Source organism: Petromyzon marinus, chromosome 58 (assembly GCF_048934315.1).
Source record: "Petromyzon marinus isolate PM22_M1 ecotype Great Lakes invasive population chromosome 58, UKy_Petmar_22M1.pri1.0, whole genome shotgun sequence".
NCBI lineage: Eukaryota > Metazoa > Chordata > Hyperoartia > Petromyzontiformes > Petromyzontidae > Petromyzon > Petromyzon marinus.
In genome coordinates, this window is record NC_133724.1 from 8106534 (window position 1) to 8121051 (window position 14518).

General features: G+C 46.0%; 2 long non-coding RNA genes across 3 annotated transcripts; one reads left to right on the forward strand and one right to left on the reverse strand.

The window, feature by feature from the left end:
- Nucleotides 1–7110: 7110 nt before the first annotated feature.
- Nucleotides 7111–11714, reverse strand: LOC142905750 (uncharacterized). Of its 2 annotated transcripts, none has more exons than XR_012929782.1 (3): nucleotides 11390–11714; nucleotides 10746–10850; nucleotides 7111–7439 (listed from the first exon to the last, which is right to left on the reverse strand). It is a non-coding gene; the product is annotated as an uncharacterized LOC142905750 (long non-coding RNA). The 2 variants fall into 2 exon arrangements; XR_012929781.1 differs by having other exon boundaries at nucleotides 7118–7420.
- LOC142905751 (uncharacterized) lies at nucleotides 11714–13937 on the forward strand. Its single transcript, XR_012929783.1, has 3 exons — nucleotides 11714–11858; nucleotides 13135–13198; nucleotides 13860–13937. It is a non-coding gene; the product is annotated as an uncharacterized LOC142905751 (long non-coding RNA).
- Nucleotides 13938–14518: the final 581 nt, after the last annotated feature.

The following is a 14518-nucleotide window of genomic DNA, read 5'->3' on the forward strand; positions in this document are numbered from 1 at the left end:
TTCGAAGTCAAAAGTCCACAATTGCTCATGTCCGCAACCACGTCCCTTGGCGTTTCCCTCTTGGCTAGACCGCAGTAGCGCACGGGAATGGATAAAATGTGATGTACGGTGGTTTGCGTTGCCGTAGAATTTAGGCGAGCGCCCTGTGCAATGCAATAATGATTTCAAGGTGGGACAAGGATAATAGATAGAATTGGGGAATGTAGACAGCTGCTTTTATTTTATTGACGTTTGCTTACCTCGGAAGGCCTCACTGAGCCTCAAGACTCTTTTTCAGGAGGGTCCTGCCAAGTTTGCGTAGTGGGGGGCGATGATTTCTACGTACAGTCATACCTCGGTATACGACCGCTTTGGAATACATCGAATTTGGTATACGTCGTGTTTTGACGAGAAAAAAATGTCTTGGGATACGACGTCTTGCTTGGGATACGACGCGCTTGCTAGAACTTGTATGGGTCGGGATGAGTCACCGCGTACCCGTGTATTCCCCATTCACGACTGAAACAAAGCGCCACTCCTCAGTCTGCCTGTACAGTGGATCTCTGTGAATTTTCACGTCTATTTTGTAATTTTAACGTGAATTTTTTGTACATTCATTCAACTCCTCTCAGCAAGGTAAAGTGATGTTAAATTTTATTTTTATTTCAATTTATTTTAATTTATTTAGGCATTTATTTTAATGTATGTACATGCATTTTAGAAATAAGGAGTGTCTAAATTAGTTTATACAACCCTATTAATATTCTTGGTTATTTCGGTAAAAGTCACATTGAAGAGAAACAATAAAATAATAAAAATATAAAACAATAAAATTCTCACGACGTTTCGACTGTAACACACGCAATCATCACACCTGATAATGATTGCATGTGTTGCAGTCGAATCATCACACCTGATGATTGCTTGTGTTGCAGTCAAGACGTCGTGAGAATTTTATTGTTTTATATTTTTATTATTTTATTGTTTCCCTTCTACGTGACTTTACCGAAAGAACCAAGAATAGGAATCCCTGCAGTCACGAAAGCTTTAAATCAAAACCCCATTAATGTTTAATATGCCATGTAAGATATCATTTCTTATACTATGGAATGGATTATTTCCTTTCCCTTTATTCCTTATGGGAAACATTCGTTTGGTATACGTCATTTTCGGTATAAGTCCGACCTTCTGGAACGAATTAACGACGTATATCGAGGACCACTGTACATTCAAGTCGAGTAACTTGAGGGGTGCCATGCTTCAATGCCACGGTGGTGTCAGATGTAACACTTCCACTAGAAAATGTACTATCTTATATTATATACATTTATACAGCGCCTTATTCATAAACAATTGATGGCTATTATAAAATTGTGCGTACCATGATAGTGGTTTAGATAAATAGCGGGGTTATTAAAATTTGTGGTGTAGTTATTGTGACAACAGGCGGGAGCGGTTAAGGAGGGGTAGTGATAGGAGTTGGGGTAGTGATAGGGGTTGGGGTATTGATAGAGGTTGGGGTAGTGATAGGGGTTGGGGTAGGCCTGGTCGTAGCTGGTGCGCCGGAGTAGCAACAGTATGATGGGCTCGGGAGAACTGTAAAAGTTTAACACGAAGGCACTCTCGTGTTGGTTTTGTTTTTGTATCGTCCGCATAAAGGATCGCTTAATTTGATGTTTCAGCGTTGTGGGATGGCAATTGCGTAAAATGAAAATATTATTTGCTAAAGGATCCGGTAGAGGAAGTTCTAATACAATCGTGAGGTGGAGAAGTTGACGCGTGCACATTCGTTGCTAGCACGTTCGGGATACTAACAATGCTGTAGGAGCGACCCCATCATGACCTCACCAACTCTTCCCCACGACATCAGTCTCTGTACGTAGCCTATTCCATTTCGCAACAGTACTCGAGAACTGAACTCTGATGTCTCAGCACTGCCAGACTCTGCCAAAATAGATTAAGTTCAATTTGCAAGTACTGTATTGTTATTCTTGGTTCTTTCGGTAAAGTCACGTAGAAGGGAAACAATAAAATAATAAAAATATAAACCAATTATATTTTTACATAAAACAATTAAAACAATTATAAATTATATAAAACAATTATATTTGTATTATTTTATTGTTTCCCTTCTACGTGACTTTACCGAAAGAACCAAGAATATGAATCCCTGCAGTCACGAAAGCTTTAAAACAAAATTTACTGTATTGTTTTTCAACTTTTTTTTACATTGAATCCATAAAAAAATAATTGATGTGTGTATTTTAATTTGTGTACATGCTCATTCATGTAATAATTTAAGTTAAATGTTCTCAAATATGGAACGTTTAATAAAATTAGAGGTTTTCATGTTGATGAAAACATTTAGCATTTTTTAAAATACAAAACATCACTTGATATATTGGCAATCGGTTGACTGGGACTCTCCGATCGGTATCGACATCGAACCCAAAACAGCTGGCATAATTCGGGCTCTTGTAATCCGGTTATTTTTTTAATGAATTACTTGAAAATGTTTAATCTGGGGAGAAAAAACATTGTATAATGCTGAATGAGCGATTAACATACCACGATGGCGAAGATGTTTAGTTGCAACCATGAGGCTGAGGGGTCGTAATGGCCAGCTCCGTGATACTGAGCCAGCAGCACTGAGAACCTGGGTTCAAGCCCTGGGTCTGGCTGTGTCTCTCAGGTTCATAACGGCTGGGTCAGAAACACTGAGCCAACACTGCTGAGAACCTGGGTTCAAGCCCTGGGTCTGGGTGTTTCTCTCAGGTTCATAATGGCTGGGTCAGAGACACTGAGCCAACACTGCTGAGATCCAGGGTTCAAGCCCTGGATCTGGATGTCTCTCTCAAGTTCGTAATGGCTGGGTCCGAGACACTGAACCAACACTTTGGAGATGCTAGGTTCAAACCCTGGGGCAGGGTGTCTTTCTTGGGTTCATAATGGCTGGGTCAGAGAGATTAAAACCTACACTGCTGAGATCCTGGGTTCAAACCCTGGGGCTGGGTGTCTCTCTCATGTTCATAATGGCTGGGATTGATTACACCTGGCCACAAACGGGTATAAGGGTGACCGCGCAAAGTGCAGGGAGTTCTCTCCCAACACGAAGACTGAAGCCCGGGCTGAAAATAATATGCCATATAAAATATCATTTCTTATACTCTGGAACGGATCATTTCCTTTCCCTTTATTTCTTATGGGACACATTCGTTTGGTATACGTCATTTTCGGTATAAGTCCGACCTTCTGGAACGAATTAACGACGTATATCGAGGAACACTGTACATTCAAGTCGAGTAACTTGAGGGGTGCCATGCTCCGATGTCACGGTGGTGTCAGATGTAACACTTCCGCTTTAGTTTGAAGGCGTCGATGGGCCCACACAGTGAGATTGGCCGTGGGCCCCACACCCCCTATGGACGGCCCTGCTGACAAGCAGTACATTCTTTCGTCTAATTTTGACCGTGATGTCAGCACAAAATGGCCTAATCTTGCAAATTACATGACAGGATCTTTAACATTCTCTATGAAGCAAACAGCGAGTATTTTTAGGGTTCACACACCCGCTGCATTAACCAGGACGGCCACTGGATTTGCACTGTAACCCTCTGCAACACACAGCAAACAACGTGCTAATGCTGAGCCCCGTCACTGCTGCGCCATGTTACTGCTGGGCCATGTCAAAGTAGAGATGAGCTCGTGTGGCATTGGAGGAAGTGGACCTGGTTGGACTTGGCGATGAATGTTACCAGTGGCGTTGAGTTCAGTTTCGATAAATACGACACAGGGAAATGTCAGGCAAGGTGCACTTTGAGGGTAATTGGCAGGTGGACGGAAGTCGCCACTCCGCAACAACAGGTGGAGGAGCAACGCTCACAACGAGCAGAGCACCGAGCCGCTAATACGCAGCAAAGTGGCAGAGTTGGGAGCACAGGTGGTGTATCTGCCATTGATCACAGCAGCAAATGGTTAATGATGATGATTTTGGTGATCATCACCAAAAGTGGATGACTGCTACTACTGCTGACAATAATTCTAGGACTCGGTGGGAGGAGACGAATGTAAACCCTCCAATCATCATCATTCACGGCATGTGCCGCGTCTGTCTGTGTGTCTCAACAGATGGATCCCGGCTTTTCTGATGACACCGGAGTAGGCGCTGGCACATAAATGGCTGCAGGATATCGGCACGGGTGAACCCGGGCAACCCGGAGCAGCTGCAGTTAAAACCACGGCCGCCACCATCACCGCCACCGCCGCTGCCACCACTATCACCACTATAACCATCACAACCATTGTTGCCGGCATCACCACCACATACACCACCACCGCCACTGCCACCATCACGGTCGTCGCCACCGCTGACCTGGGACTGGTCTCGCTGTGCGACAGGGAGAGCGACAGAACCTTTGCAGCCGCTGTGCAACGGTAAGCCGCTCTGCGTGTGTGTCCTGTCTGTTTAAATTATTACTTCTTATCACTTTCCTTAATTACCAAGGAAAGCCCTACTGTGTCTTAAGATGTTGTGAATGTTGCGAAGCAAGGTGAAAATGCAATGGGGATATTTCACGCACGGATGATCGGGAGTTGTGACCTTGTAGAGTAATAACGAACGATAGACGGGATATGAAATGGTGTCGTGTCTGTCCCTTCACAGGTCAACTCATGCGCAGCCCTCACTCACCCTGGCCTCTGCAGAGAAGACGGAGATTGCGGAGGAGAGCATGGATGAGAAGACAGAGTTGGTGGTGCAGGAGACGAGAGAGCAGAAGAAGAAGAAGCAGTCGCGACTTGCTCGCGTGGGACGAGCAATCTGCTTTTTCTTCCGCCGCCGGCTGCTTTGTGGTGGAGTGTCCACCGCAGAGTAGCCATGACGACGCAAGGGGTGGTGATGATAGATGTGTATTAGTATCATCACCACCACTATCACCACATACACACACTTCACCCTCTTTCCATCCCAAGATATACATACACACAACACACACATACACACCGCATGCCCACATACACACCACACACACGCCCACATACACAAGACACACACGTACTACACACACATGGGCTGCTAGGCCTTGCCATGGCTGGTCATCCGGGTTTCACAACCCAGCCAACCCAGCCTCGCTTGCCAGATGAACTCACCAATGTCCAGAACTTTCAAGGATCTGTGAGTTCCTGGAACTGTAATCCAGCCTGGTTAATCCCAGGATGGATCAAAGGCAGGACACCCTGAACGTTGCAAAATGGCGCAGACGATCCTTGGGAGCAGCCAGCGCCGAACCAGCAGTGGCACAATGCTCATCAGCGGACGCAAGCGATGGACCAGGGGACAATTGCAGCCAAGACACTACACCCCACACACACCATACATTATGATTGTCACTGTAATATACGTTATAAAATTAACTTGTAAATATACATTAAACAATGTTGCCTCGTTTGCTGGTGCGGTCTAGGTTCAATGTGTCTTGGCTTGTGTGAAGTGTCTTGGAGGAGACAGAGGTTGTGGAGGAGAGCATGGAGGAGAGAACGGAGTTGGTGGAGGAAGGAGAGGCTGAAGGGAAGGAGGGTTTTTGTTTTTGTCATTGTACAGCTCTTGGAGATGCAATTGTATAAAGCTTAGAGAAAATGTACTATCTTATATTATATAAATTTATACAGCGCCATATTCATAAACAATTGGTGGCTATTATAAAAGTGTGCGTACCATGACAGCGGTTTAGATAAATAGCGGGGTTATTAAAATTTGTGGTGTAGTTATTGTGACAAGAACAGGCGGGAGCAGTTAAGGAGGGGTAGTGATAGGAGTTGGGGTAGTGATAGGAGTTGGGTAGTGATAGGGGATGGGGTAGTGATAGAAGTTGGGGTAGTGATAGGGGTAATGGTGGTGATACGGGTGGTTATAGGAGTTGGGGTTGGGGTAGTGATAGGGGTTGGGGTAGGCCTGGTCATAGCTGGTGCGCCGGAGTAGCAACAGTATGATGGGCTCGGGAGAACTGTAAAAGTTTAACACGAAGGCATTCTCGTGTTAAATATGAACTAAGACTCTCACCCCCGCGTAGACTGCTTCAACTCATACATCGACTTCCATCACTCAGCAAAGCGACACCATCGTTCACGACCACCACGCGCAACCATCACAACGCGCACGCGAACTGCCTGAGGATGACAACTGCACGGCATTCACCACCATGATGGGGATTTTTGGGTCGTGCTGGCCAACACCCCCCCTCCTACCCCCCGTGTGCCATGCCAGCCTCCATATAGGTGCTGCTCGCTAATAGCACTTGTCCCAAGTCTGTAAGGGCTATATGGGGGATCTTTGTGTGTATGTGTGCATCAATATCCCCCAATCTCATCCCGATCGTTCCATCGGTCTCACGTAACCAGACGGGAGCGTCATTTTGGAATGAATATGATTACGCTGGGTTACCCAGGAATCCCTCACGGAGCTGAGACTCCGGACCATCTCCGTGCCCTTCAGCTTTTTTCTCTGTGCTTCGTCAGTGTCCACATTTCTGATTTGATTCACGTTATGCAGATCTTAAAATGTAAAAAAAATATAGTAATTTCTTTTTTCATCTTGCAGGAATCAATTCGTTTCCCAACGATGGGAAGGCAGTACTACAGTTCATCAATATATCAAAACATATCCGTCAAACCTTTGGCAATTAAAATATTTATTACACAGCTGCATTAAGCTTTAGATGTGTAATTAAACCTCCAATCATTGTAATACAGAGACAAATATCCCCTGTAGAGCCTTAACTGACAGTTGGGGCAGGTGCTGTTCGCAAGCGCCTATGATGGCCCGCACAGCACACGAGATGGGTGGCAAGCACCACGCCCAACCACATTTGTCTCCCCAGTGGCGATGTTTACACACTGCACCAGGTACTCATTGGAGGCTGAGTTGACCTAGGCAGAGGCCAGGCATCAGTTCAGATAATCATCACTGCTGTTGGCTGTGAGCTGGTATCTAACTCGGGTCACAGGGTTCAAAGATCTGAGTTAACCACTACACCACCGCTCCTCCATACCTTGTAATAACGCACATTATAACACACCTCAACTGAATTATAAGACGCATCCAATGCAAGTTATACAAATATTATTACACAACTACAGCCACCATTCACGACTATGTGGCAGTGAGATCACCGCAGTGCTTGTGCCAGGCTACGTGCACGTTGTAGCCACGTGACGTGCCGAAGGCCCACTGACAGGTCATGAAACAGACCAAGATGTTGTGAGTTAACTGACTGAGATGGCAGGCAGATGAACCACCTGTGCTCCCCACTGTGCTAACTTGTTCCGTTTTAGCCACCTGGAGAGCCTCTCGTTGTTGTGAGCGTCACTCCTGCGCCCTCCGCTATCCTTGGACGCTGCATCCAACTGCCCAGTAGTGTCCATCACGAGCCTCTTCCACATGAGCCTGACAACACACACACTCGCTTACAGGAGCACAATAAACACCCATTAATGGAGTTGGCGAAACATCCTACTGTCGGGCCATAGCGCTTGGGAAATTGTTGGCAGTGCTTCTGCCTGCCCTTCCAGCGTGTCTGTGCTTTCCAGCAATTCTGAATCATTCTCTCTACTCTCTGTGAAATTTAAACAAAAGGCATTACACGCAATAAACGTTTCAATTTCATGAATAGTTAAACTACCATTTTAAAGCACAGGGGAAGAAACGTGAGTTATAAATAGAACGATACGGTGGGCACTTTTGCAGAGTGCAAGGGCTGTTTTGGAATACTTGAAATTCATCCCAAATGAAAATTATATTAATTTGGCAAATAATGAAAATTACACGGGAAGGTAAAGTGCCCTGGTGCATCTGGAAATCTGGCGAAATCCTCAAAACTAGAGCCCGACATATACATCTGTCGATATTTGGCTTTCTTTTTTAAGCGTAATTTTTAAGCATTTTATGCCACCAATGTGCCCCGATGTTCGTTCGCTTCTCAATCCGCTTGTTTTGGTGAGAGTCGCGGCGGCAGCATGTTGAGTAGGGCGGTCCAGACTCCTTTTCCCTGGTGATAGACTCCAGCACTACATTACTCTACACTACTACACTATACACTAAACAACTGTACAAGACACTTTTATACACAGACTCTAGCTCTTCCTGGAGATTTTCCAGGCATTCCCAGGCCAGCCGAGCGACATTGTCCCACCAGCTTGTCCTGGGCAGCCCTGGGGTCTTTGCCGAGTGGGACATGCTGCCCGGGAGAGATCCAAGGAGAGTCTACCGGGACTCCGATGTTTGATACGTTAAAAAATTAATGAAAAAAATGAATTATTTTTCCTGTAAATGAGAGTATGTGATGATCATTTTCTCTTGGCCATTTTTTCTCTAGTTATTTATCAATTCATCTTTTAGTTTTATGATTTGCGAAGTGGTGCTTTAGTTTTTGTATCGTCTGCGTAAAGGATCGCCTAATTTGATGTTGCAGCGTTGGGGGATGGCAAATGCGTAAAATGAAAATATTATTTGCTAAAGGATCCGGTAGAGGAAGTTCTAATACAATCGTGATGTGGAGAAGTTGACGCGTGCACATTCATTGCTAGCACATTCGGGATACTAACAATGCTGTAGGAGTGACCCCATCATGACCTCGCCAACTCTTCCCCACGACATCAGTCTCTGTACGTAGCCTATTCCATTTCGCAACAGTAGTCGAGAACTGAACTCTGATGTCTCAGCACTGCCAGACTCTGCCAAAATAGGTTAAGTTCAATTTGCAAGTACTGTATTGTTTTCCTGCATATTTTTTACGTTGAATCTATAGCAAAAATTGATGTGTATTTGAATGTGTGCATTCTCAGTGCCAGCAGCACTAAGAACCTGGGTTCTAGCCCTGGGTCTGGCAGTATCTATTCTAGATTTGAAGCTTTCGTGACTGCAAGGATCCATACTCTTTGGTTCTATTCGGTAAAGTCACGTAGGTAAAATAAGGTCTGAGGGTGGAAGTCTGGATGGCGTCCGATTCAAATTTCTCCATGAAAACATTGGCTATCACTGATACCAAGGTTCTTTGCAAACCCACGGGTTTTTATCACAGATTTGTTCACGAGGCAATTCAGATCTACAAACACAGACACAATTTCAACCGAGAAGATGGTTTCAAATTAAGCAACCATTGGAAAGATGTTCTAAATCGAACCAAACATTAAACTAATTTTCAATGGTATAGTATATTTTTTCAAGTAGTGGTACCCCAAACTTTCACAGCACATGCAGGTGCATGTGTACCCGCATGTTCACCCCCTCTACACCTTTCATCATGCTAAGTCCGCCAATTAAATGCTAATTTTTATGCTAATTCCTTTGTCAAGGCACCTTAATCCCTCTCACACAGCTTAAAAGCCGTGGTCTGAGCTTGGCTCTGTTTCACTCCAGCGCAGTCTTCGAGACAGTCTGGTCCCCTTCACCTGATGAAGGCCGCTTGTGCTGTGGCCGAAACGTCGTGATTTTTGTTGTTTTATTTTTTACCTATGTGACTTTACCAAATAGAACCAAAGTGTCTGGGTGTCTCTCTCAGGTTCATAATGGCTGAGTCAGAGACACTGAGCCAACACTGCTGAGATCCTGGGTTCAAGCTCTGGGTCTGGGTGTCTCTCTCAGGTTCATAATGGCTGGGTCAGAGACACAGAAGCAACACTGCTGAGATCCTGGGTTCAAGCCCTGGGTCTGGCTGTGTCTCTCAGGTTCATAATGTCTGGGTCAGAAACACTGAGCCAACACTGCTGAGATCCTGGGTTCAATCTCTGGGTCTGGGTGTCTCCCTCAGGTTCATAATGGCTGGTTCAGAGACACTGAGCCAACACTGCTGACATCCTGGGTTCAAGCCCTGGGTCTGGATGTCAATCTCATGTTCATAATGGCTGGGTCAGAGAAACTGAGGCAACACTTCTGAGATCCTAGATTCAAACCCTAGGGGTGGGTGTCTCTTTCAGGTTCATAATGGCCTGGTCATAGACACTGAGCCAACACTTCTGAGATCCTAGATTCAAACCCTGGGTCTGGTTGTCTCTTTCAGGTTCATAATGGCTTGGTCAGAGACACTGAGCCAACACTGCTGAGATCATGGGTTCAAGTCCTGGGTCTGGGTGTCTCTCTCAGGTTCATAATGGCTAGGTCAGACACTAAGCCAACACTGCTGAGAGCCTGGGTTCAAGCCCTGGGTCTGGATGTCTCTCTCAGGTTCGTAATGGCTGGGTCAGAGACATTGAGCCAACACTGCTGAGATCCTGGCTTCAAGTCCTGGGTCTGGGTGTCTCTCTCAGGTTCATAATGGCAGGTTAGAGGCCATAATGGCCTTTGAGAGGTATGTCTGAGAACAGAGCTGTAGAGCTCAATGGGCTTTACACGAGTTATACACTTACGGCTTGTATAGCAATAGGTTCAAAGTATTCTTGTTATCCAACGCAAGGAACGGACAAGATCACAGCTGACGACCTTCAAAACAAAACCTATTACTGGTGTTACACGCTGAGAACAACCTTAATATGGCAATGGGATGAAGGGGCCTCCAAGAATAAACACCTCGATCGAGACCAACAGCATCGCACCCCCTGGCTCAAACATTCCTCCTCGCAGACACTGGCGGTGCGATCATCAGCCGAGTCAGAACATCACCAGGAGGCCGTTGCGTCCATCTCCCTCGCCAATGTAAAGTTCAAAACGCGAGCCACAGCAGTGCGACTGTGGCCAATGCAACCCAGACTATGTACAGTGAGTGCAGTGTACTCACTGTAAGTCTGCACTCCGTCAACGGAGGAACAGCAAAACGACACGAACTCTGTCTGCTGAAGGTCTCCCGTCGCGAGGAGCAGACGTTGACGTCGGCATTTAGTTCCTGAACATATTGCCAGACACAAGAATGGAACGGACTGCGTGAGGCTATTGGTCTAAATGCGTCTCCGTGCAAGTGTAGGGCTGTCCACACAAGTCGATGGGTCTCTAGGCGAGTCTGGGGATATCTCTGTGAGTCTGAGCATCTAGTAAATAATCTGGGTCAGCATGTGGGTCTCTATGAGTCTATGGGTTTCTAAATAGGTACAGTAATTGGTATCAGCGCAGAGACCATCAAATTGCCACACGTGAGAACCCGCATTAATCACGGTTGCGCAGTTTGATTCCCGCATTGGAACCTGGGATCTAAGCGAAGTTAAACACAACACAGGCCTGCAAAGTGAGGGACATTAAGTCGATCAGTTGGGGACTGCGGGTCTCTATGCGAGTCGAGGAGTCTCTACGTAGGTCAAAGAACTTGTGGCCGAGTGAACGCAGTGGGTGAATGAGAAAGGCAATTGAAGGGCCGACTCAGGCACTGCATTGCAAGTCCACTCTGCCAACACGCGTTGTGCGGTGGGTAAAGTGTCGGGACTCTCTCACCTTTACCCAAGGATGTACTTGCCGACGTGGAAGAGTAGGCCAAAAGCAATAAATACACCTCCAGATGCGCTTCTCCAGAGCTTGCTCTCGTCGTACCCGTCCTCCAGCAGCAGCGAGAGCGAGCACTTGCAGGGCTGCACCTTCACCCCTCTAGTGACGAAGTATTTTGTACACATCCCGTCAGCCACGCGGCCTGAGTCGACCCAGAGCTAGGGGCCCAGGACCGTCACCAATGACGGCCACGACACCCGGAAGAGGAACGTGGGCTGCCATGACGTCACTCACCCACGTGGCCGCGCGGCGCCGGAAGTTGTAAAAGGGGGCGGGGATCTCCGTCTTGACGTCACCGTGACGCAATATCCTACGACATCCGGTCTCGGACCACGTGCCCTCAATGTTCGAGAGACACGTGGAGGCGACGGACGCAGAAGACAGCAGCTGAAGCCACTCCGAGCGAATACTCGAACAGGTGAGAGTGGAAGAGGTGTGGGGAAAGAGCAGCAGAGTGGGAACGAATCAGAGTGAGACTTGGTTACACTCGGCAGCTTCATGTGTTAAGGATGTGATTTTGTGTTCATGATGCAAGTCCGTGTTGATGATGTGAGTCCGTTTTGTTGATATGAGTTTGTATTGATGATGTGGGTCTGATGATTTGGGTCCATGTTAATGTGTGTATATAAATAACGGAACAGTTAGACTTCTCCACAAATATGTATGTCGCCTGATGAAACTTGTGGTAATTATGGGCCTTCCATAAATGAGGTCACGCACCTTGGGGAGGGGGGGGGGGGTCAGACATTTGTGACGATGTGTAACGAGGCGGGAGGGGGTTTGAGAAATGTGACGCCACATTAAAATGCGAAACTTTTAATATAGGCAACACATTCTACTTAATTAAATAGACTTTTTAATACATGTTTTCTCCTACAACATCAGTGCACTACAATGACAGTTTAAAGCGATTTGAAGCATGTTTATATATTTTTTTTGGGAGGCGGCAGAGCTTTGTGATGTCATATTTGAGGGGGGGTCTGACTTTTTGTGATGCCGTTTGACGAGAGGGGGAGGGGGGTCAAAAATCGTCCAAAATCGCATGACGTCATTTATGGAAGGCCCCTTAGTGGCTAAACGTCGTGCTCAAATTGTAAATGTTGTGGCTTGGCTCTGCAACGCACCGGTGTTCTGTACTAGTGACGAATTGGCATGTTCTGTTTAAGTGACAACCCTTAATAGTTGTCTGTGTCGGGTGGTGGCGGGTTTTAACGACACATATATTTAACCCAAAAAACACTCTATTATGGATGATATTAGTCGTGAAAGCCTACGTGTTCAACTGTGTTTGTGTTGATGATGTTGGTCCGTGTTGATGATGTGAGTCCGTGTCGATGATGTGGGTTCGTGTTGATGATGGATGTCCGTTTTGACGATGTGGGTTTGTGTTGGAGCTGTGGTTAAATCATGGGATGGGGGAGCATAGAAGTGCAGTACAATGATGGATTTTGCTGCTTTGTCTCACCCCATACTCACCCCTCTCAACCTCTCGTGATAGCTATCCCTGTGGGTCCCAAGGTGGCTCAGAACTTGGTCTGCAAGTGGCCATTAGTCTGCCAGTAGAGGGCGATGTGCAATCCCAAATGAGTAATTATATAAATGTTCAGGATTTCACGATATAGAGATGTGAATCTTATTGAGAAATGATCGTAGACTGTGTACGACCCTAGACTCGTCTCCCGCTTTCCTCACAGAAACCCAGAAGGTGTGAGACACAAACACTCTACGAAACTTGCTCTGCACGTCGCCAACATGGAGGTACGGCTCCTCAACTCGCGTGGTGATGTATGGGCGAATATGTGATTCACGTGCCTGTGTTCTCTACTCTCTCTCCTCACAAATTCTGCCTGGCTGTGTGTCTACCTGCCTGTGTCTAGGTATCAAACAGTGTCTGACTGAGATCCTGTCTGTGTACCTGAATGTCTATTTTAACCAGAACATCTACAGCATTTTTATCTCTCCACTGCTGAATGAAGGCCTCCCCAAGCCGATGACACCTCTAAATATCCTGTGATATAATATTCCGTTCAGCTCCTGCTAGCTGAGATGATTTTATCGCTCCTTCTCCAGTTGGACGATCTCTCGGAAGTGCTCCATTACTTGGCTGTCACTGTTATTTTCCTTGACCATTGGTCAACATCGCTTATTGCCACAATGTGTCCTTTTTATTAAGAGTTTGACTGTTGTCATTCACCTGCGTATATTCTCTATTCCATGTGTTCCTCTTCCAAAAACAATCTGCAAATTAATACATTGGGATTACACCCAGTAACATTACGCACTGCTAAAAAAACATGCCAGGACCCTCCTGAATTTGGAAGCGAAGATTTCAGAAATGCTGGCTCAGTGCTCAATAACTGCACTTGCTCCAACAGTTTGTTAAACGCTATATTGTGGACATTTGTTTTTGTGTGTGTAGTCAAGCCAATCGAGAAAGATACAGAGGAAAGACGTGAGATGGAGTGCACTCTCAGACTCACAAGACGGAGCCACCATCCAGTGCAAAACCCCGCATGGTAATAACAATTATGGGGAACATCATATCAGCCATGTTGCATTGGTGATGTCACATCGGCCATGCTACATCGTGGAGTGCGGATGTGACGGCGGCAATGTTTCATGGAAGATGTCCTGGTTGTCATATTCTAGAGGTGACTTTAAGTGAGCCATATGGCATGGGTGACATCGTGCTGGTTTTCTTGTACGGGTGATGTCAAGTTGTCCATTTTTTACATGGAGGACATTGCGTCAGCCATGTTGGTTGGGGGATGTGAAGGCAACCATATTGCATGGGTGCTTAATTTTGCTTTCAGCTGATTGGCAGCTGATTGGCCTGTGTAGTGGAAGTGTTGCTGTAATACCTAGCAACCGTGCTTATAAAAGTGAGAGTTACCATTTAAATACAACTCACATATTTACGTAAGTCTGTTTTCTCCTTCGTTGTCAACCAGACTTATGACAAAATGATTAATTTATTTCCTATGTCCCAATGTGCTTTCACACGGCATCTAAAGTTTGGACAGCAAGGTGTTACAGTCGTAACACAGCAAGAAGGCGTGGGTTTGATTCCTGACTCGG